At 40.1% G+C, this 22,628-nt stretch overlaps 1 protein-coding gene across 1 annotated transcript in view; it reads right to left on the bottom strand.

The window, feature by feature from the left end:
• SCN11A (sodium voltage-gated channel alpha subunit 11) overlaps positions 1 to 22,628 on the bottom strand; it is a 117,821-nt gene that overhangs the window by 93,678 nt on the left and 1,515 nt on the right. The window lies entirely within an intron of this gene.

Genomic DNA, 22,628 nt, shown 5'->3' with positions numbered 1-22,628 from the left:
ACACACAAACAAAGCCAGCCCTGCTTGCCTATTATTTCCCCCGAGTACACAGCCTTGACACCTGCCATTGACATTCGTCCAGCCCTGGAGTGGGCCGTGCGGGACTGTGAAGGAGAAATGCTCTTCCTTCCTCTATCTGTTGTCTTTCTCACTCTCTAAGCCTAGGCAATTCCATCTTCCCACCTCCCTGGCCAGGTACATATCCCATTGTCTCTATCATCAAAGATTCTGGGCTACTTCATTCCTTCTCTTACAGTTCTTCCTGTCTTTGGCAGCTCACACCTGCCCTCTTGGATCACCATCCAGTCTCTTCCTGCCTCAGGTGTTCCTCACACATGGTACCTCTGTCCAGTCCTCTTCCATCTCCACACCATTATTCCCAAGGCTCTCTCCTCATTTCTGCCTCCAGTGTGACCAAACTTCTGCTCAAAAAAAGTTTTGCCAGCAGCTTGGGACTATTCCAATCCCTTACAGTTATCCTATTCAGAGTTTTACAGGACAGCTACATTTGAAAGATACTTTATAAAGGATGAAAGATATCTAAAAGTTTACTTATTTTGTGATAAATGATGTTATAAATGAGAAAACAGAAATTTGGATGGGTTAGGTGACTCTCGTCCAAGGTCACGCAGTTAGTGGCAAAGCCAAGGCAGGAGTCTAGCATCTGCTGACTCTAACTATAATTCCTAAAATAATGAAGAATCAGTGGGGTCATAAAGGAATAAGACAGTGGTGTTGAAAAACGATGGCTATATATTCTTTGGCCCTATTGAGAGGTGGGGTGTCTGTGTCCCTTCCCTTGAGTCTGGGCAAGCTCATGACTGCTTCGACCAATAGAGGGGATAGGAATGATACTAGGTGAAAAAAGGTCTGCCAGGTCCTCTTGTGATGCTCACTCCAGGGAAAGACAGCCTCCATATAAGAACACAAAACACCCTGAGACTGCCATGTTAGGCTGTGACATGGTACCCTGGTCAATAGCCCAGCTGAGCTCCCAGCCGACAGCTGACAATTGCAAGCCATGTGATGAGCAATCCTGGTCACCCAGCCAGATGGACCCTTAGAAGTTTCCAGCCCCCAACTGTCAAGTGACCCCCTCCTTCCCTGAGGAGGCCCAGGACATCATGGAGCAGAGAAACCATCCTCATTGCTGCCCTGCCTGAATTCCTGACTCACAGAATCTGTGACCATAATAAAATGGTTGTTGGAAGACAATCAGTTTTGGGGTGATTTGTTATGCAGCAGTAACTGGAACAGACACGTACAACCTGGGCATCTGACCACGGATGTTTAAGTCATAAATTTCACATGACTGCCTCTAATAGCTTTTTGAATTCCCTTAACAGGAAATGAGAAGGTGCCAGTTTTGAAGGATGTGCTTAGAGAGAGCAGAACTTCCCCCTGCTCACTGACATTCCTCACTGTAGCCAGGTCTGCTTTCTGAAAAGAAGTGGACAGGTGAGGGCTTCAGCTCCAGGGCCACATTAACCTCTCTGAACTTCAGTTCTTCCTCTATAAAATGAGAGAGAGAGTAATTCTCACTTCATGGGCTGATGGGTGATCCAGGAAAGTGAAGGTGTAAACCTGTTCTGAGAACTCTTCAGCACACTCTAAGGACAATCATTAAGGCCACCTATGGCCTGTTTCCCCCATGCCCACTCCACAGCCCCTCCCCTTGCCTTGTAGATAGGGCCCGACTCTGTCGAAATAATTTTCCCAGCCCAAGCCATTAGCTCTACAGAGCCTCACACAGCTGTCATCCTTCCCTTCTAGTTTGCACCTTTCCAATAAAAGCATTGCCTCTTTTGATTACAGGAGAATTCTCCACTCTAATTGACTTCCAGGCATTAAAGTTTTACTGAGATGATCTCAGAGGCTCCCTGGGGACAGGAGAAGTGCCTAGCATTGCCGCCTTTAGGGCTCTGGTGCTAGCAGAGAGTTTCTAAAACTGTTTGCTATAAATTTTGGCAAGGAACCTTTTGGGGAATATAAAGAGCAGCTCAAAGCAAGAGAGGCACTCAATTTCCCTCTCATCCTAGGCACCAGAGGCGAAGGGCAGCTGGATCCCGGGCTCCCTGCTGCATCTCACTGACCTCTGCCACAGCGGGCAGAGCGGGACACAGACATGGAGGCCTTTGCACCTGCATTCCTGCTCCAACTTTGTTCATGCAAGGCCTCTGCAGAGGCACAAAGAGTGAGAGGTGTGGAACCTGCCCTCTGCAGGTCAGCAATACACCAAATTCCGCGGTACAATTAGCACTAAAGAGGTACCTAAACCGGAGGAGGACAGAGGAGCAGGGATTAGGGACAACTGAGGAAGGTTTCCTACTGGAATGGAAACAAGTGCTAGACCTTTGAAAATAATAACAACTGTAAAAACTTATATGCCACTTGCTTTGTGCCAAATCCTGCCCCAAGCCCTTCATATACTTTAATGCATTCAATCCTCATAACAACGCTTCGGGACAGATTCTATATTTAATCCCCTTTTACAGATGAGAAATTCATGGCATGAAAAGATTGAGTAACTCAACTAGAGTAGAGCTAGTAAACGATAGAGTGGGGATGTGGAGCCAGAAAGTCTGACTCGAGGTCTGTGTTCTTTGTCACTACATTGTGCTGCCTTTCAAGGCATTAATGCAAGGAGACGAGGAGAAAGAGAAAGGCCTTCCAAGGAGATGCTGCAGGCACAAAGATGGGACTCTGCTCTCTGCTGAATGACCAATCACATCTTTCCTCTGCCTGGGAAAAAAGAAATCATGTATACGGTTTTATATGCTTAGAAAATTTCTGAAATGATAGAAAAATGTTATCAGTAATTACCTCTCAGAAATGGAAATGGATGGGATTGGAGTGGAGGGAGGGAAGCTCTTAACTCTTTATTTTATACTCTCCAAATGTTAGAAAATTTTGCCTTGAATCACTTTTAGAATTCCATGTTGTTTTGTAAAAACTGAACAGAGGGAAGACTCTGCTCCCCTGGCCTCCACCACTCACTCCCTAAGGGAAACAGCTATCACGGGAGGGGATGGAGAGGGAAGCTACCAGCAGAGCCAGTCCTCTGGGCTACAGCAGTGTGCAGGGAAAAGGAGCCTCTGCATCCTGGCCTCCGCCTGGAGGGAGCTGCGGACCTGCCCTCCCGCCAGTCAAAGGGCCCACCCCTCAGGCCCAGGACCCCCAACCTCTCTTCTCTGAGCTGCCCCGGCTTTCCACTCATTACCCCATGTTTGCAGAGATCACAAAGAGAGCTGCAGACCAATGTTTTGCAATTTTTAAAAATTGAGAACATACAAAATTTGAGAAATTCTACATAAACATCTGGATGTGTTACTTCTTTTAATCAAACCAGAAGATCTGGCAGTTCTAGACATGCGTTCTCCTTTTGACCGGACACGCATTCTGTCTGCCTCTGTCTTTACCACTCCCTCCTTATACTTTCACATTAAGGTCACTGCCATTTATAATGCTCTTATGTTATTTTTTTTCTTAAAACTGGTGAGCTTCCTCAGCTCATCACCTGCTAGGTCCTGATAAGAAGTTGAACTTGCAGCCTATGGTTTAGCTTGCAAATAATTTCCAATTGTTTCCGAGTCCTGTTCTCCCCAAGATTCCTGAGTACAGGAACAAAGTCCAACACATCCTTTGCATTCCACACATCTTCTATCTGTGAAGCTTTTCACTGACGGCCTGATAAATTGATCCATCATGGTTAAGTCACAGAGTAAAGACCTGGATTTTAAGACTGGCTGTGGCCAAATCACCCATGCAGCTCAACTTTTGATCCTCCCCAACAATGCTCTGTGCTTTTTTGTCTTGAAATACTGATATATCAGACAACACACTGCTCTCCCCTAGGCCGATAGTTTTACTAAATATAACTGCTGACTTCTGTTATGTCTTTATAGACAACTTGTATCCCTTCGGCTGATTTATCTTCCTCCCCTGACAGTCGACTTCCAATTACATCTCTCTCCTGCTCATGCATATTATATGAATGACTCATGTGTCAACAAAAGGAGGAATCTCTTTACCTTCTACCTGATTCATTTAAAATAGTAAAAATATCCTTAAAGTCTATGCATCATGTGAAAACTCTTTCACACCTTTAATCCCACTTAATCCTTACAGGAACCCTCATCAGAGTGGCATAGTCACCATATTGGAGATTAGGAAACCAATGCACAGATAAGTTAAGTGACTTGCTGAGCATCACACAGTCCTGACTAATCCAGTGCTTTTTCTTGATTTTCAAGGGCAGGTAGAGTTAACTGAGTCTCAAGATCACTTAATACTGCACTTGGCCCACTCAGCCCCAGAAAAGGGTTGCAATGAGAAAAGGAAAGGAAAATTTGATTCTTCCAAGGCATTTCTCTGCCTCACATCATCTGTGACTGTGGCTGCTTGTGATTCCCAAGTGCTTGGGGATCCACCTGGACTTCCCCGGGTGGCCATGAGAGTGGAAGGAAGCTTTCTGAAGGGCTCTGTGAGGGGCAGCAAGAATAAGCAAGTAGGGAGCCCCACCAAAAGTGCATCTTAGAGACACCTAGAGACACTGAACCAAAACTGTCTCAACTATTGGCCTAGGGAAGAGCAGGTCGTGCCACATTAGGTGTTGCGCCTTTTCTTAGGCAGGTCATGCCATATTTAGCTGACTGTTTTAGTCGGTTTGGGCTGCAATAACAAATACCACAGATTAGGTGGCTTAAACAACAATTTATTTCTCACAGTTCTGGAGGTTGGAAAGTCCAAGATCAAGGTGCTGGAAGATTCCGTATCTGGTGAGAGACTACTTCTTAGTTTGCAGACAGACACCTTCTCACTGAAAGGGGTGGGGTACAGGGTGGGAAGAAAAAGCTCTCCCATCTTTTCTTATAAGTGCACTAATCTCATCATGAAAGTCTCGCCCTCATAACCTCATCCAAATTTAATAACTGCCCAAAGGCCTCACCTCCTAACACCATCACATTGGGGTGGTTAGAGCTTCAATATACTAATATGGAGGGGGAGATGCAAACATTTGGTCCATAAAGCTGACCTTGGCTCCTTTTTCCTCCCCCTAAATTATTAGTTTCCATTCTAATACTTTTATACTAAACAGGAGAGGGTTTAACTTTATTGCAAGATACAAATCATGCACTGATCATAAAACCAAGCCAATAGAAGCTTCTAGTCACTAAGTGAGATTTCATAAAATTACAGGGAAGTACTGTAAATCCGTAAGAAACAGAGGTGTGAAAAATCTACCCATTTCAAGAAAGGAAATCCCAAGTGTAAATACCTCTCAGAACACTGGTAGTTAAACTGATACGGTTCAATAGGTAAAGGTTGAATGGAATATGTTTGAAAAGTCTAAATGCCCCCCAGGACCACAGAAGCAAGAACGGGAGTTCACTGAAACCTCATTGATAGCGTATGTAGTAGGGGATGGGTGGATAGAGGGGCTGGTCCACAGAGAAAATACAGCCAAAGGGCGGAGTGCAGAGCACCCACGTAGCATTATCCAGAGTAGGAAATGCCTAGCAGATGGCAAATTTCAACCAGCCAGGAAAGTCTGTCCTTTTCAAAGATGGCTGCATCTTGCTGCCAAGCTCCATGACATCAGCCATCAGTTATACAATTAGCCCCCTTTGCAGAAATCCCAGGCTTCATGGTTAGGTGGTTTCCACAAACCTTTTCCTAAAGGAGGCCTCTAGGAAAGAACCATAAGGACCCAGTTCTCTTGGCAGTTTTGCTGTTCATTGTAAATGAATAAATCAACAACAGCCTGGCATGGTCTTTGAACATGAGAGCTTACCTTTGAGAAAATAAAAGCACTCAGAAGAGAATTCCCCTGAATCCCACAATTACATCAATTATATCTACACACCTGTTAGTATCTGCATCCACATGCCCTGCCTTCTCTTCTGTAGCAAACTGCAAAGATGGCCACAGATTCTTCCCCTCCCTCAACCTGTGTCCCATTGCAATGTTATTATGTAGCTTCTTCCATTAGGAAATAGAATCTATTTCTCTAACTCTTGAACCTGGGCTTGGCCATATGACTTGCTTTGGCAAGTGTAGACATTAGTACATTAGAGCTTGGAGATCTGAGACCACCATGTGAACAAGCTCAGGCTAGCCTCCCAGCAGATAAGAGGCCATGTGAAAAACAACTGAGGCACCCCATTTGACAGCTAGATAATTGCAAGGTGACACATGAGTACCAAACAGATGATATGAGATCATCCACCTTCTAGTCAATCCACCTGTTGACCACAGCAAGCCCTGGAAATATCAGTCAAGCCGGCCCAGACAAGAACCACCTGACCCTCTAAGCCGCTAAGTTTTGGCATGGTTTATTATGCACAAAAAAGCTAACCAATACACCCCCTATTACTTTGAATGGACTCTCCATGATCCTATCTAAAGCTAGCGCCTTCACTTGTGTGTATGTCTCATCTCCTTTTTTAGATTTAGAGACACTGTTTCAACATTTCTCCTTTCCCTCTTCTGTATCAAAAATGTTTCTCACTTTAATGAATCATTTCTACCAGCTGACCAACATCCTGTTATTTCCTCCTACTAAAAAACAAAACTTTCTTTTGACTCCACTTCCCCTGCCAGTTTCTGCCCCAATTCCCTACTTCCCTTTGCAGCAAAAGGGTTGTCTGTTCTTGCTTTCCCTGATTCATTTCCTCCTGTTCTCTCTGAAACCCATTCCGATCAGACTTATGTCTACATCCCTGCAACAAAACTTCTCATGTGAAGGTCACCACCAGGGCCAAGTTGTTAAACCCAGTGACTACTTCCCAGTCATATCTTTGATCATTTAGCAGCATGTGACACAGTTGGTCGTTCTCTCCTTTTATGGACACTTTCTTCCCTCGGCTTCCAAGTCACATACTCTCCTGCTTTCCCTCCTCCCTCTACGGCAGCTCCTTCTCAGTCTATTTCTGTGTCCTCCTATTCTCCCCAACACCTTAACATGTTCGTGCCCTTAGACTCCAGTCTGGGCAGGAATCATCCATTACCCCTCTTTCATATCACACAACCAATGCATCAGGATAAATGTTGGGTCTACCTTCAAAGCCAATCAATTCATTTTTTGCCCTCCCCCAAGATTAAGTGTCCATCAATTCCCACCCCAGTTACTGCAATGGCTTCTTAACTGATCTCCCTTCTTCCATTGCCACTCGATTTACAAAATAAATACATTTAATATCTATAATTAGGGATGGTGGGGGAAAAGATTTTCATAATTCCCTTCCAAAAAAGGATGGATTCTTTGCTTTGACAACCTCTTCCCATAAAAGGGGGATTCTCTGGTTTTTAAGTATGAACTTCCCCACTCCCTTAGAATTGATACACTTTATAAATCTTTTATTTACATGTATCACTTTTTTAAGAAATGTGGCTGCAATGTTAAAGGGAGGAACAACAGCCACTTATGTCAGCAGCTGAATTTCTCAGTAAGCCCAGAGGGCAGCTTCTACGAGCCAGCCCAGCCTTTCAATGACTCAAGTCTGTGGAAAGGAGCTGGGCCGGTGATCTGGAGCCAGGTTTGCAGGCTCCACTAACCAAACACACCACACACTTTAAATGCTTTCACGCCTAGTGAGCCCTACAAGCTCTTACAGGGTAGAATTCAGAAGTTCCTTAGGAAAAAAAGGTTTTGAGGGATAATTGGTCCTGGGAAAAGGTCACTTTAAGTAAATCCACTTAAACAGGAACCAAAAATTTACCGTAAATAGTGGGAGTTAGGAGGATGTGAATTGGGGCTTTGTCTTTAAAAGAAAAACTAAAAATTATTATAGTTTTAGTTTTTTTATTATTATTTATTTATTTGATATTTAACCACATTTGGCTATAACTGCAAGTATGGATTAATTCTTAGAACAAAAAAAAAGAATCAAGAATTGTTTTGGACATGCTTTTTCCTGGAAAAAAGAATTGTAAAATAGCAAAATACGACATCCATCATTTCTCATTTGACCTTTACAGCAAGGTTTTAAAGAAAGTAAATTTTGCAAAATACTCAAGGGCTTTATCAGTTTTCCCCAGGAACCTCTCCTAATTTTTTGAATTTCTGATCATCCCATTCTGAGGCTTCCAGTATGTCAACGTCTTTGTTGATTTTTTTCTTTTTCAGTTGTAACCAGACAAACTCCACCAGTCCCTCATTTCTTGGAGGCTTTCTAATAATGATTGAATCAGTCCTCCACATCGCTTTCATTATCTTAGTAAAATCCTACATCTTCTGCAATTTCACGTCGCAATGGATCGGCATAGTAACCACAGTGAAAACAACTGACTTGTGGGGTGGGGATAGATGCCAGTGTTAAGGCAGAGGGAGGTGTGCAGGGCCACTAGTTCTACAAGGACCTGTTTGTCACTGAGCATTTCATGTTGGGATGCCCTTTACTTTGGGGTATTCCCACAGTAAGTACTCTGATAATGAGGTTCCCTTGCACTCTAGAACAGGAGTTAGCATTGCAGTTTCTGGATGAAAGGACCCCACCAAGAGATGTGTGACTGTCCTCTGCTGCTAACGCCCAGCCACAACCTTCGTGATGCTGGCTGATGGCCTGGCTAAGGTCTGCTCAGGTCAGTTTTCTGAACCCTGCATGTTTAAGCCCTAAGGCTGTTTTCAACACCTTAAGCTAAAGAAGGGAGGCGGGCAGGAATATCTGCTTTGTGACTACTGCCATCTACTGAAGTTAAGCTTCATTTCCAATTTCACTGCTGTCGACGTTATAACTGGCTCTAGGGGGCAATGCATCGCAGTCTATGACTTGGATAGGTTAGCTTAACTCTGTTAAGTTGGAGGAGCTTTGCAAGGTCTGATGAGGCTTAAAACCTCTTCCTCCTGTTGGAAGTCTGTTGGGAGATTCTGAATTTGTGTTTGGTTTGGTCTGGACTGGGTGGAGTCTGGCTCTACAAGACTTCAAAGTTTGCACAGTAAGCGTGGAGTTTATCCTTAGAATATGGCTTATTCTTTCATACCTGGCTTTGCACATATTCTTTATACCACCTCTCCTCCACTTGGCAAACTATTCTTCAAGATCAAGTTCAAATGTCCCCTCTAGAAAGACTTTCTCAACTTTGTTCTCCCTTTCTTTTGCACTTAAAGTAAGTTTACTCAGCTCTGTTATAGCACTTACCACATGCAACTTAATTACTTAATGGCTGAATTCCTCCTCTAGACTTAAGCTTTTTAGGTAGAACTGCCATGATTTAATCTCGTTTAACATGTGTTCCACTCCCTATCTAGCACACTGAAGACACTCACTACACATGTACTACATATGAAGACACTCCTGTACATATGTACATAATTAATTCTGTTTTCTCTTCTTAATCTGACTTTTTATTACAGGGCAGATATCAGCCAAGAACCTAGAAGAGGGAAAATTATTTTTCCTCTCCTAAATGTGTATGTTCTGAGAAAAAATCTATTGGGTTGTCTCCTTGTTGTTTAGTTGTAAGAATTCTTTGCATATTCTGGATATGAGGCCCTTGTCAGATGTTATGATTTGCAGATATTTTCCCTATTCTGTGAGTTGTCTTTTTCTTCCTTGGTAGTGTCCTTCGATACACAAAAAATGTAATTTTGATGAAGTTCAATTTATCTATTTTTCCTTTTATTGCTTGTGTTCTCGATGTCATATTTAAGAAACCATAAACTAATCTAAGGTCATGAAGATTTACACCTGTTACCTGTTACTTACTTTCACATCTTATAATTAGGTCTTTGATCCATTTTGAGTAAATTTGTGTATATGATGCGAGGTAGGAGATCCAACTTCACTCCTTTGCATGTAGCTACCCAGTTGTCTCAGCACCATTTGTTGAAAAGACCATTCTTTCCCCCGATGAATAGTCTTGGTATCTTTGTCAAAAATCAGTTGATCACAGATATATGGGTTTATTTGTGGACTTTCAATTATATATAATTCATCTATATGGCTATCCTTATGTCAGTATCACTTTTTTTGATGACTAAAGTTTGTAGTACATTTTGAAATATGACCAATGATTCTTAACAAGTAAGATACAAAGAAGTCTAAATGAGATACAAATGCCATACAATTATGTACTTGTACATGTATTGTACCCACAGTATGCTCCATGTCCAGTTCTATAGTAAATTCTCCTTACTTACAGATGTTTTGTGTGAATGGAATAAGTTCGTAAAATAAAAAGAGCTGAGTCTTCCGTCTGGAACAATTCTTACAAGCAAAAGCCCAGAGGCAAAAGGGACCATGAAAACTTGGAAGCAACCAAGATGTCCTTTCGTAGGTGAGTGGATAAATGAACTGTGGTACATCCAAGCAATGGAATATTATTTAGCACTAAAAAGAAAGAAACTATCAAGCCACGAAAAGACATGAAACTTTAATGCATATTACTAAGTGAAAGAAGATAATCTGGAAAGGTTACATATCATATGATTCTGGAATAGGCAAAACTATGGTGAAAGTAAAAAGATCAGTGGTTGCCAGGGATTAGGGGTGAGGGAGGGATGAACAGGCAGAGCACAGAGGATTTTAAGGTCAGTGAAACTATTCTGTATGATACTATAATGGTGGATACGTGATATACATTTGTCAAAACCCATAGAATGTACAACACCAAGAGTGAATCCTGATATTAACTATAGACTTTGAACGATAACAATGGATGAATGCAGGTTCTCTGATTGTAGCAAATGTACCACTCTGGTTGGGGTGCTGATAGTAGGGAGGCTGTGCACATGTGGGCGCAGAAGTATTTGAAAAATCTTTGTACCTTCTGCTTAATTTTTGCTGTGAACCTAAAACTGCTCTAAAAATAAAGCGTATTAAAAATTTAAAAATAAAAAAGGATTTGAGGGGTTCTGGATCAACTAACTGTGACTGCCGCAAGCACTATCTGAAAATAGCAGGACTAAATATTTACTTGCTGAATGCTGAGAAGCCCAGGGCTCTTCCCCATAATGCTCCAGAATACTGGTGACAGACCTATACCCTATAAAACTGTAATTTATAATAAATACATATTTGGTCTTTGTTCGGTGCATGCAACAGGGTTCCTAAAACCCTTGTAACTTCCTAAGTGAGAGAGAGTGATCAAAGCATCTTTTGCTGCAATATTTGGTCTTTTGTCCTTGGTTCCTAAAATAGTTCCAGAGTGATAAAAGTGAAAGAGGTATCTTTTGTCATTCATAACAAGCCCCTTTCAATCACACCTGAGTTTATGTTAATTACTGACTTTTGGAAAGCCCCTAGATGGCCTCCGATAAAGGCTGATTGCCAGAGAGCACCAACGTTAGAGGGTTGGAACGTTAGGCCCACCCTCTGGCATTCAGAGAGAAGAGAGAAACTGAAGTTCAGGTCATCACTAATGGCCAAAGATATAATCAACCATGGCTATATAATGAAGGCTCTATAAAAACCCAAAAGGACAGGGTTCAGGAGAGCTTCCAGGTTGTCACCAACCAGGAGGTGCCAGGCAAGTAGCGTACCCAAAGAAGGCATGGAAGCTCCACACCCATTCCCCCATACCTTGCCTTATGCATCTCTTCCATCTGACTGTTCCTGTATTCTTTATATTAAACCAGTAATCATAAGTAAACTGCTTTCCTGAGTTCTATGAGCTGCTCTAGCAAATTAATCAAACCCATGGAGGGGGTGTGGGAACCTCCAAATTAGAGCTTGTTGGAAGCACAGGTAACAACCTGCACTTGTGATTGTTGTCCGAAATAGGGGAAGTCTAGTGGTACTGAGTCCCTGACCTGTGGGATTGATGCCATCTCCAGGTAGAGAGACTCAGAATTGACTTAAATGACAGGATACCTGTCAACATAGAGGGTCCAAACCTGTAGAGAACTTTTATAAACTGATGACATTGCTGGGAAGCAAGATATCAAATGCTCTGCAGAATGACAGTTTTGCAGTTTCTTTTAAACATTTGGAATCTAGGAGGTAATGTAAAGAAGATTAGAAGAAGGTAGGAAAAAGTAAGGCAGGGACTGGATTACAGGATAGTTGACAAGATTATGTGCTCTCCTAAGGCGGTTACACTGGGGACAGGACCAGGGGTTTAGGAGATTGGCAAGACAGAGCTACATCCTCATCTCCCACAATGGGATGTCATTAACTAATAAATTCTGAAAAAGAAGATGTAGAAATATAAGCCTGTCATTTAGAGACATGGAAGTAAATCATAAGAAGCCTGCCAAAGGAAGTGGAAGTGGTGGCCTCTAGGGAGAGGGAAATGGGGAAGAGGGTCTGGTGTTTTCCCAAGAAGCCTTGTGAGCTACATGACTGACTTTAATCATGTATAGTTCTGTTAAAGACGAAAATTAAAAATAGAAAAAATATAATACAAGTAGAAGTATTTTTTTTTCTTGGCCTCCACTTTAAAAACCTCTACATGGACAACCAGCTCCTTGTGAGTGAGGGCCTGTGCCCCTGGGGCCTGTCACAGAACCTGGGCCATGATGTACACATGGGAACAAATGAATGAATGAAGAGGAACAAACAAAAACAAGTCTTCTTAAGAATAGGACTTACAAGTTATCTTTAGCTCCTATCATACAAGTATGATCTAATTTGTTTAGAATTGACATGGAGATGGTCAATTTATTGCCATATCTTACACATCTATTTTTGTATGGAAAAAGAATATAATCTGCAAAAATGGAATTGATCAGTTCGTAAGAGATAGCAACCTAATCTAATGATTCAGAGACCATCATAGTATGTTTGGGATTTTCAACTGGGGGTGAGGACAAGAGAATCACAAGGTTGGGATTGTTGAGAAAGGTACATGTGGTTTGAAGAAAATCAATGTCCATTTGAGAACCACCAATGTTTATAGGAAGAAAGAAGGCAGAGTCAAGAGGGTGGTCTGTGGTTCTAGCTCTGCCACTGACTCGTATAACAAAGCACTTGGTCTCAACTTCCTGATAAGAAGGCTCTACTTGATGGCCACTAAAATTACAATTAAGTCTGAAAATTATTTTATGTTCTACCAATAATATTCTGAAAGGCAAAGGCAGGTAAGAGTGATCGAGACATGTGCCATAGTTGGACTTTTACCTCTAAAATAGAAATAAAAAATATTTTGGAAAAGAAAATATTTGATTCGGGCTTCGAGATTTACAAATTAAATAATACATAATTCTAGTTGTTGAAAAAAATTAGTGTACTGGATACAGTTTCTTTACATGCAAATGCTATGATGTTTTTATTTGGGCTCCTTGCCAACAGCTTCCTTGATTCATAAATTCTATTTAAGATGCTGTTTTCTCTTTCTGATCTGTATGTAGCTAGAAAAAAGGAAGTATGCCTAAGTAACAAGTGATGATACTCATATCTTACTTTTGCTATGGTATCATTTCCATGGTTTCTACCACAATTATGTTTCTTTACTAAGGATGGCTAAAAATGTACTGGCAGCAGGAGCTTGTAAATGCAAAGGTAAATGCTTGATTAGCTGCAATTAGGGACTCATGAAAATAAATACTAGGTGACAGTTTGCACTATTCATCACAGAGCATTAATGAAGGTCAGAGGGGACATACTTTTCTCTTTTAAAAAAATAACTAGATAAAGAAAAGTCATCAATAATGCTACCACTTAGAGAAAACCACCTTTAATGGATTGCATCATTAATATTGTCTTCCAATCTTTTTACTTGGCAGGTAGGGCAAAAGTAACAGTCCAGAGGCGCATTTCAAAGGCTAAGCACACATTCAAACTTTCACATACACAAAAGTTTGTATGTGCCATAGCTGGATCGTGGAGGAGACATGGCTCCTGCCAGAGATGATGCAGAGAGGAAGCAAGAAGAAAAGAGAGGAAGCAGAGAGGAAGAGGAAGAAGTCCCCTGGCTTTTTTCTTTTTCTCCAGTCTTCCAATAGTGCTTCCCATTGCCTGAGCCCAGCCAGAAGTCAACTGACATGAGAGCCTGGAAAATGCAGCCTGCAGGGGCCAAGCCCCAGGCAATCAGAGAACAGACAGCGTGGGGCATAAGTAAGCACAAGATCAGCACAGTCCACCCCTTTTGCTACTTAGCATTTATTCTCATCCTTCTTACCCATATCTAATGCTCATAAAACAACTTTGTGCTTCTACCCAACACAAAGCTTTGATTGCCAAGGCATCCATTTCAAAAGATATCCACCTTAAATAAATATATTGTCAGCTATATGACACAGCTACTAGCAAAACCAGATAAAGAATTAGGTCACCCCAACCCATGAAGATATGTCTTTCAGAAAACCCTGGGGGGCATAGATAATTGACTGACTGAATGACCTCACTTCTCTCTTCCCATCCCCTAATTCCTGATTTTATGCTTTAAATTAGCTAATAAAAAAGGAACCCACAAAACTCTAGCACCCCACCCTCAGACTGTAATAAAGTCAGAGCCCCAGGTCCATGTGCTCATGCTCTTTCTGTCTGCCTCTCCCTCCCTTCTCCCCTCTCTCCTCTTTATATATGAATCCATTCAGTAAGCAACAAGGTGGCTGAGAAAGGACACCCAAATTACACCCACAGGACGGTCATCTTGTCCACCTGATTACTGTAAGGCTCCACTGATGTGGTTGACTTTTGGTCAGTATTTACATTGGGTGCAAATATCTTTGTACTCTTTGCCTCTCCTAGGTCGGGTTTCCTAGAAAGAGAGCCTGAGACAGAAGTACATTGACATGTGATTTATTGCTAAAGCTTTCTCAGAAAATCTGATAAGGGAGTGAGAGAAGCAGAGTAGGGAAGGGAAAGGAACTTGGCAAGAATATGGCTTCGAGTGAAGTCTAATTTTGTCCTGATCCCATAGAGATCTCTGGAAGGTAAATTGTAACACAGAATTTGTTGCACCTTGAGCCAAGGGAAAGGCTTTTGTACCTCCATCTGAGTCAGTCATTGGCTGTGGGTCTCCAGGGTAGGGAAAGCAGAATAATTCCCAGGAACCTCTGGGTAAGACAGCTTCAATATTTTAAGGGTAATCCTCCTGAGAAAGTTGCAAGTATGAGGCATTGCCTGAGCACATATCTGGATTCAGAGATGTGCGCACAAACTAAGCATTATAAAGATTCCATTTCTGGTGGTCTTTATCCCCTTGTGTAAATCTGGATTTCTACCAGATATCATTTTCCTTCAGCCTGAAGGACATCCTTTAATATTTCTTGTTATATGTGATTTAGTGGATTATTCTTTCAGCCTTTCAAAATCTGAAAATATCTTTAATATACCTTCACTTTTGAAAGATATTTTGATTGGGAACAGAGTTCTAGGTTGACAGGTATTTTCTTTTCTTTTAGTGCTTTAAAGATATTACTTCATTATCTTCTCACTTGTGTTGCTTTCAACAAGACCTAAAGTCATCCTTGTCTTTGTTCCTCGATATGTAGCATACTTTTTTTCTCTGGCTATTTTTAAGATTTTCTCTTTATCACTGGGTTTAAGCAACTTGATTATGATGTGCTTTAGTGTTGTGTTTCTTCAAATTTTCTGTGCTTGAGTATTTGTGGAGCTTCTTCAATATATAGGTTTATAGTTTCCATCAAATTTGAGAAATTTTCAGACAGTATTTCTTTAAATATTTTTTCTGTCTTCCCCTCTCTCTCCTCTCCTTTGAAAACACCAACTATACTTATACTAGGCCTCCTGGAGTTGTTCTACGGTCCACTTACATTGCAATTTTCATCTCTGAAAGCTTTATTTAAATCTTTCTTTTTTACATCTTCCATGTCTCTACTTAATTTTTGAACACATGTATACAATTACAATAACTGTTTTAATATTCTGGTCTGCTAATTCTAATATCTGTGTCAATTCTAGGTGGCTTCAACAAAATAATTTGTCTTCTCCCTATGGGTCATATCTTCCTACTTTTTTGCATGGCCTGGCAATTTTTTGTTACATGGCAAACATTATAAAATTTACTCTGTTAGATGTGGATATTTATCTTCCTATAAACATTCCTGAGCTTTGTTCTGGGATACTGCTAAGTTACTTGGAAAAAGTTTGAACCTTTTGAGTCTTGCTTTGAAATTTGTTAGGTGGTACTTCAATAGCGCTCATTCTAGGACTTAGTATTTCCCACTACTGAGGCTCTAAGACTCTTCTGTATACTTAACCCAGTGCTCTGTGAATCTTGAGGTGTCTCGGTTTGGCTCGCGGGAACAGATACTATTCCTGGCTCTGTGTGATCACCGGGTATTGTTCCTCTCACCCTTTTGAGTACTTTCTCTGACCTCAGGTTGTGTCTTCACATACATTCACTAATCAGTATTCTGCTGAATGCTTGAGGAGAATCCTCTACAGGTCTCTGGGTTTCTCTCCCTGTGCAGTTCTCCCCTCTTTGGTAGCCCATTCTGAGAACTCTAGCTGTCATATTCTCCTCCAGACTGTCGGCTCACTCTCTTCAACTCAAGGAGTCTACTAGTCTCTGCCTGGGTTCCTTGTCCTGTACCAAGGCCTGGAAACTCTCTCAAGGTAGGACTCACCTCCTTTGTTTTTTTGTTAGGGATCACTGTCCTTGTTGTCTAATATTAAGTGTCTTGTTTCATATATTTTATGTTTTTTGGTTGTCTCTGCAGGAGGGTACATACAGTTCTGGTTATCCCATCGACCTGAATTGGGAGTCCTCTCTGTTGTCATTTTTATTAATTCCATACTTCCATTGTTCAAGGTTAAATTGTTCTTTTCCTAACCTTTTGAGTAGAATGTTTAATTCATATATTACTCTTTCTTATTCATAATGATATTCTTTTCCATCATGGCTTTAACCATTACTCATAAATTTTGCCATATAGAGGTTTTCTTATCGTTTTCATTTTCTCTGTAGAGACATTTTTTAAAACCCCAAATGGTTGGGGTATTTATCGTTGGATCATTTATACCATTGTTACTATTAACTTATAGTTTTCCCACATTATGATTAAAAGCTGTTGGGAAGTATGCCTTATAGTTGTTAACAGTTTGCATTCTTGATTCAGAAGGCTGGGATTTAAATCTCTGCTCTGTTTTTCTGTTTATTCGTTTCTTTGTTTTTGGTTTTGTTTTTTGTTTTTTTGGGGGTTTGGTTTGGTTTTCTTTTTTTAAATTTTTTTCTGGCTACATGACCTTGGGCAGAGCATTTAACCTAAGACTCAATTTCTTCATTTGTAAAATTGAGATTTAGTAATATGTATATCAGATGATTGTCCTAAGAGTTAAATTAAGATAATCTATGTAAAAAACCTTCAGCACATGGTAAGTATTCAACAAATCTTAGTTAAAATTTCTGTTTTGAGGAATTTATAGAGGATTTTTTGTGGTCAACTTTCGGTGTTCAATTAGTACTTGCAAGAATTAAAAAAGAATATTCTCTGTAGGTGTAAAGTTCAATAAAGCACTCTTGATCCTGGCACCACACCTCCTCAGCCCCCTCTGACTATGCCTGTAGCTGGAGGAGAACCTATACATCTTAAGAACCTATACATCTCTGCCTCTCTACTTGATGATGCCCGGCAGGGTTTTAGACTTAGAACCCTCAGAAATAATTCTCAACCAGTGAGGGACAGGAGAAAGTGGTTTCCAGCTTCACAGTCCCTTGAGAGATCAAATCTAAGGTACATTCTATATGTTCTTCAAACAATCCCCAGAGGAACTGAGCTTCAGTTACCTACAAGGGAAACCCACTCATTTTATGCATCCTGGGTGGGGTTTTCTTCCCTCTTGTCTAACTGTCCCTGCTCTTTTTCTTGTTCTTCTTGAGATTGCCTCCTGAATAAACCATCTGCACCGAGACCTCGCCTCAGAATTTGCCTTCTGAAGGAACACAGACTAACACAGATATATATTAGATTATCTTAGCAATTGTATTGTTCACATCCTCCAAGCGGTGGTTCTCAAATTTCATTTCATATTATAATAAACTAGAGAAAAAACAATATCGAATTTTCTGGGAATTGTCAAATTAAAAAAAAAAAAAGGAACAGATTTAGTAAGGGGAGACTATTCAGAGGTATTGCAAAGCGGAGTGGGAGGGACCATTCCACTAAAGGGAAGAGGTCTATTGAATTAGAGAGAATCTCCAAGGTTAGGCAAAAATAAATTTTCATTTATAGAGAGGAGTAAACAAGACAAGAAGGAACCAGGTTTGGAAAAACGGGGTGAAAGAGTGACCTGATGGGATAGTAGATCAGAGAATATTTAAACCTGAGGCCAGCCTTTTCTTTGGAGAGGGTGTTAAGGAGTTAGGGGTGTGCTGGCTCAGGCTGAGAATAGGCTGAAGCTCAGGGACCTGGCAGAAGGAGAGACTCTTAACTAAAATTTACTTAACAAGCATTTTGTTTTGATTGCTTAGTAGAAACAAGCAGTTCAGCTAATTGTTTATGAGGCCAAGAATGGGAACTTAGAGAGTCTGTGTCTAGTCTTGTCATAGGTAAACAAAGGACCATGGCATATGTGAGTTTTACCTAACGTCCTTTGGGAAAGGATGGTCCTTTGTAGTAAGTCTTTTCTAGAGCACAAAAGAGGCTCTGTGTGTGTGTGTGTGTGTGTGTGTGTGTGTGTGTGTGTTTCTTAACTGTCACAGTTTTCCTGAAACACAGGGCTCAGGTAAATTTCAACACTGTCAGGATGAAGACTGGACAACAATATTTTTTAGAAGCTCCCTACATAATGTCTAGATTATGAGACTTGCGAGATATATCAACTACTCAAAATGTCTGGTCCTTATACAGACCCTAATTCAAATAAAACTTTTAAAAATGACATTGATGAAACAACTGAAAATTTTAACACTGAATCTTTAATAAAGTTAAGAAATTACTGTTCTCTTTTAGGTATGAAAATGATATTATGCTCATGAATTTTTTCATATGAATTTTTAATTTCAAAAAAGTGATAATGGTATTGTGGTTATTTTTTTTAAAGTCCTTATATTTTAGAGATACTCATTGGAGGACATACTTATAGATCAAATGATCTGATTTCTGGGATTTGCTTCAATATAATACGCAAAAGAGGGGAGTGCGTGGGGAATTAGTTGGCCATGAACTGTTGAAGTTGGATGGTAGATCATGTGGGTTCATCAGACTAGTCTGTCTACTTTTCCATGTTTGAAATAAAAATGCTTTTTAAAGACGCTCCCTAATCGCTCTTAATATGCAGCCCTGTTGAAAACTCTCTTCATAGCCTTACTTATTTTTTGTTTGCTCAATTGTCAAAACCAGAAGGAGGTTTGGTAAGGGCTCTCTCTCCCCTCTGTGACTGCTGCATTTCTATCTATTTCTCCTTGTATTTTCTACAATGCTTGATTTATATATTTCATTGCTTTATTATTTGTCACACTAAGGTTTATGAGAGATTTCCTTTTATTTTTCTTGAAAAAATGATATATGCTTGTGGCAAATGTATATAAAGGCATACAGTAAAAAATAGATTTCCCTTTCATCACAGATTCCCAACTTTCAGTTCCTCTCCCCAGTGTCAGCCCCAATTACCAATTTCTTCTGTCTACATTGAGGAATAATCAATGTGGAGGTGAACATATATATGTACATATGTATATATACTTGAATGCCCCTTTTTTATATACCTTTGGGACCCCAGTATTTTATACTCTGTTAGACTTCTTGCATTTAACACTTAAATCTTGTACAGAAAATTGCTTTGATGGAAAACTGCACTGTAGCATGCCTTGCATCATTACAGATTCTTTCTCTATGAGAGCTATTTTATGATCCTATAACCTATAGATAACTGATAACAATGCAAAACAATTCCCATCTATTTACATGCAAATCAATTCTGTCAGGTGGAGGGACAACCTCCTCCACCCGTGGAAAAACCCGTTTTGTCCCCATTTGCACATACATTTCATCATTTCTTTATTCCACATGAATTTGTGCTTGACTTCTCCTTTGAACCAGTTATGACTTTAACATGTGGTCATTTTATATCTGCATGAGAGTCTTGATTTTACTTTTCTTTTTTCCAGAATTATCCTTTAACAGTGTTTAGCAAACAGATTGAGCATACAGTTCATCGAATGTGAGGAAAACCCAACATACTTTTTGTCTCTCATTGCCCTGTGTGAAGAACTGTCCGGATACATCAATAACTTGTTTCCTCTATCCCAGTCATTTGCTTCAACAATGCTTCCATAAATATTCTTTTACTTGTGTTTTTAAATCTTTAAGTAATTACAATTTTAGGATGGATTTCTAGAAGAGGAATTGCTAATTCACTCTCCAAAGAGATTATACCGATTTACCTTCCCAATAAGAGTGTATAAAATGATGGGTTTTCTACATCCTCTGGATACTGTACATTATCAAATTTTTAGATCTTTTCTAATATGGTAGGTGAAAAATGGAATCATTTAAATATGTATTTCCTTCATTATGAATGAGGTCAAGCATATTTTGACAATGTAAGCCATTTTCTTTTTCTGTAAACTGCCTATTTATGTCCTTTGCTCATTTTTTTCTATTGTGTTTTGGTATTTTTCGTATTAACTTACAAGCTCTCCTCCTCCTATATTATGGAAATTTGTCCTTTGTCATGTAGGTTGCAAATATATTTTCCCATACTGGGGCTAGGGAAACCATGAAGAAATGGTGCAGGGTAAACAGAGTACAACTCAGTGGGTTCAGAATGTAGCTGTGTTTAAACAGGCTGCATCTCTCCCATCTCCTTCTGCCCTCCAGATGTGACTGAGTTGTTACCTTCTCATTCACATCAGCTCAGCAATGAAGATCTAGCTGAAGTGCAAGAATAAGGGTGCATTGAAGAGTCACCATGGAAACTGCCCCTCCCACAGCATTTAGCATTCAAAAGCTTCTGCAGGCATTCATGTACAACAAATTAGCAAAGAAAGATTTCTAGACTCACAACCCTAATTTCGAATGCAGTTTGAAGGTGCTTAGAGGTATAAAGAATGCCTGTGGTTTCTGTAGGGAGATTACTAGGAAAAGAATTGTCTTCAGTTCCAGCTTTGGTGGAAAGTAATTGGTTGAGACGTTAGTGTACTCTGTTTTTGCTGCAATTTCCCTTCCTTCCCCACTTTCTGTTGATGGTTGCCGGTTCATAGTGCTTACTGGTCTCAGGAGTGGTTTGTATTACTGGGCCTTAAGCAGAAGCTACTAATGACTACCTCTGATCTTGCCTTTAGTGAGAGCCCAAGCTCACTGAAGAATTTGAGCTATGGATCCGGATGGGAAAGGGTATGCAGGAGACAAATCAATGTGCTTCAGAGGGCAGAGAAGAAGGCAGTGAAAGCAGGAGGAGAAATTCTGCAGAAATTCTGCAGATCTGTGACTACTGTTGAAAGGATCCAGGTTGGTGACAAAGCTGGTAAATAATGGCCGGTGATTTTAGGGAGGTGGGGCCCTAGACACTGGGATTTCCAGCTGTAACAAAAAAACTCAGTCTCAAAGGAAAGAAAGACCAGAGGCCTGGCCACTTTCAAAAAACACTAGGTATCGTGGCCCTAACCACTGGGGCCTGAGGACTGTCAGTGCCTCTAGTATATGACCCCTGGGATCTATAAGTGACCTTATGGTGGATTAGCATGGCCAGGGGAGTCTTAGCAATATCTGAGGTTGACTTTTCTATCATTTGGGCTAGCTAAGAGCTCAAATTTATAATTAATTTATGACACATTTACATATCAAGAATTTGTGAAATAAGATTCACACCCACAGCACTTTTTTGAACTAGTATTTTAGGAAGTCTCAGCCAGTTCAGCTCTTGTATAAAAGTCCCACCACAAAAAAAGCACATTTGTGACATAGCTTTAATATTTTTTCCACTCAGTAAATGCCTACCAATGCATAAATTTTCCTTTTTTTTTTAATTTTTACAATAAACTATGGCTTTTTATGGGAGCAAATAGGTTTCCTAAAAAGGTACTTTGATTATGACATTTTATCAGCAGGAAATAATTACTAAGCATTTTAAGGTCTGACTTGTCAACAGAGACAGAAAAGTCCAAAATCAGGGATGGCTTGAATGGTTCTCTACTGCCCTCAAGTGGGTAAATTAGACAGAGGTCAAAACTTTTGGAATGAAAGACTTGTTTATATTTCTAATACTGGCATGTAAAGAAAATTAGAAAGAGACAAAAAAGAACTACAGGCAATTTTCCCCCCAGTGTGTACAGAAAAAAGTGAACTGTTGAATGATGAGTCTTTTAGTACCACGTCTTCTAAGACGTATTTAAACCTGAGGATCTGCTGACAACACATAAAATAGCACTCAACTTCCAACATAAATATCTTATGCATTCTGAGTCTCTATGTTTACTTATATAATATTGCTTTACTTATGCATACTTGTTTAATTATAATCTTATAGTCTATTATATATCAAAACACCCTTCTTAGTAGAGAACCATTAAAGGGTTATAAGGAAATTATGCAGCTTCTCAATTTCTCCATGAATCTGATTGATAACATAAACAGGCTTGCACGGAAAAGTTTAATTTGCACTTCTGCACTACCTACATGAGGCTTAAAATTCTATTCTTTTTAAAATTCATCCTTAAAATATCCAAATTAATGCATTTAGTAGTAGACAGAAGTAGTTGCAAACCAAGCCTCTGCATGTTTTTGTGTTTTTAAATAAATTTTAAAAACATTAATTCCTTTTAAACAGTTAAAACAA

This window comes from Pteropus medius, unplaced genomic scaffold (assembly GCF_902729225.1).
Source record: "Pteropus medius unplaced genomic scaffold, Ma_sr-lr_union100, whole genome shotgun sequence".
Lineage (NCBI taxonomy): Eukaryota > Metazoa > Chordata > Mammalia > Chiroptera > Pteropodidae > Pteropus > Pteropus medius.
Note: the sequence above shows the minus strand (reverse complement) of the source record. Positions and strands in the feature narration are given on the sequence as shown.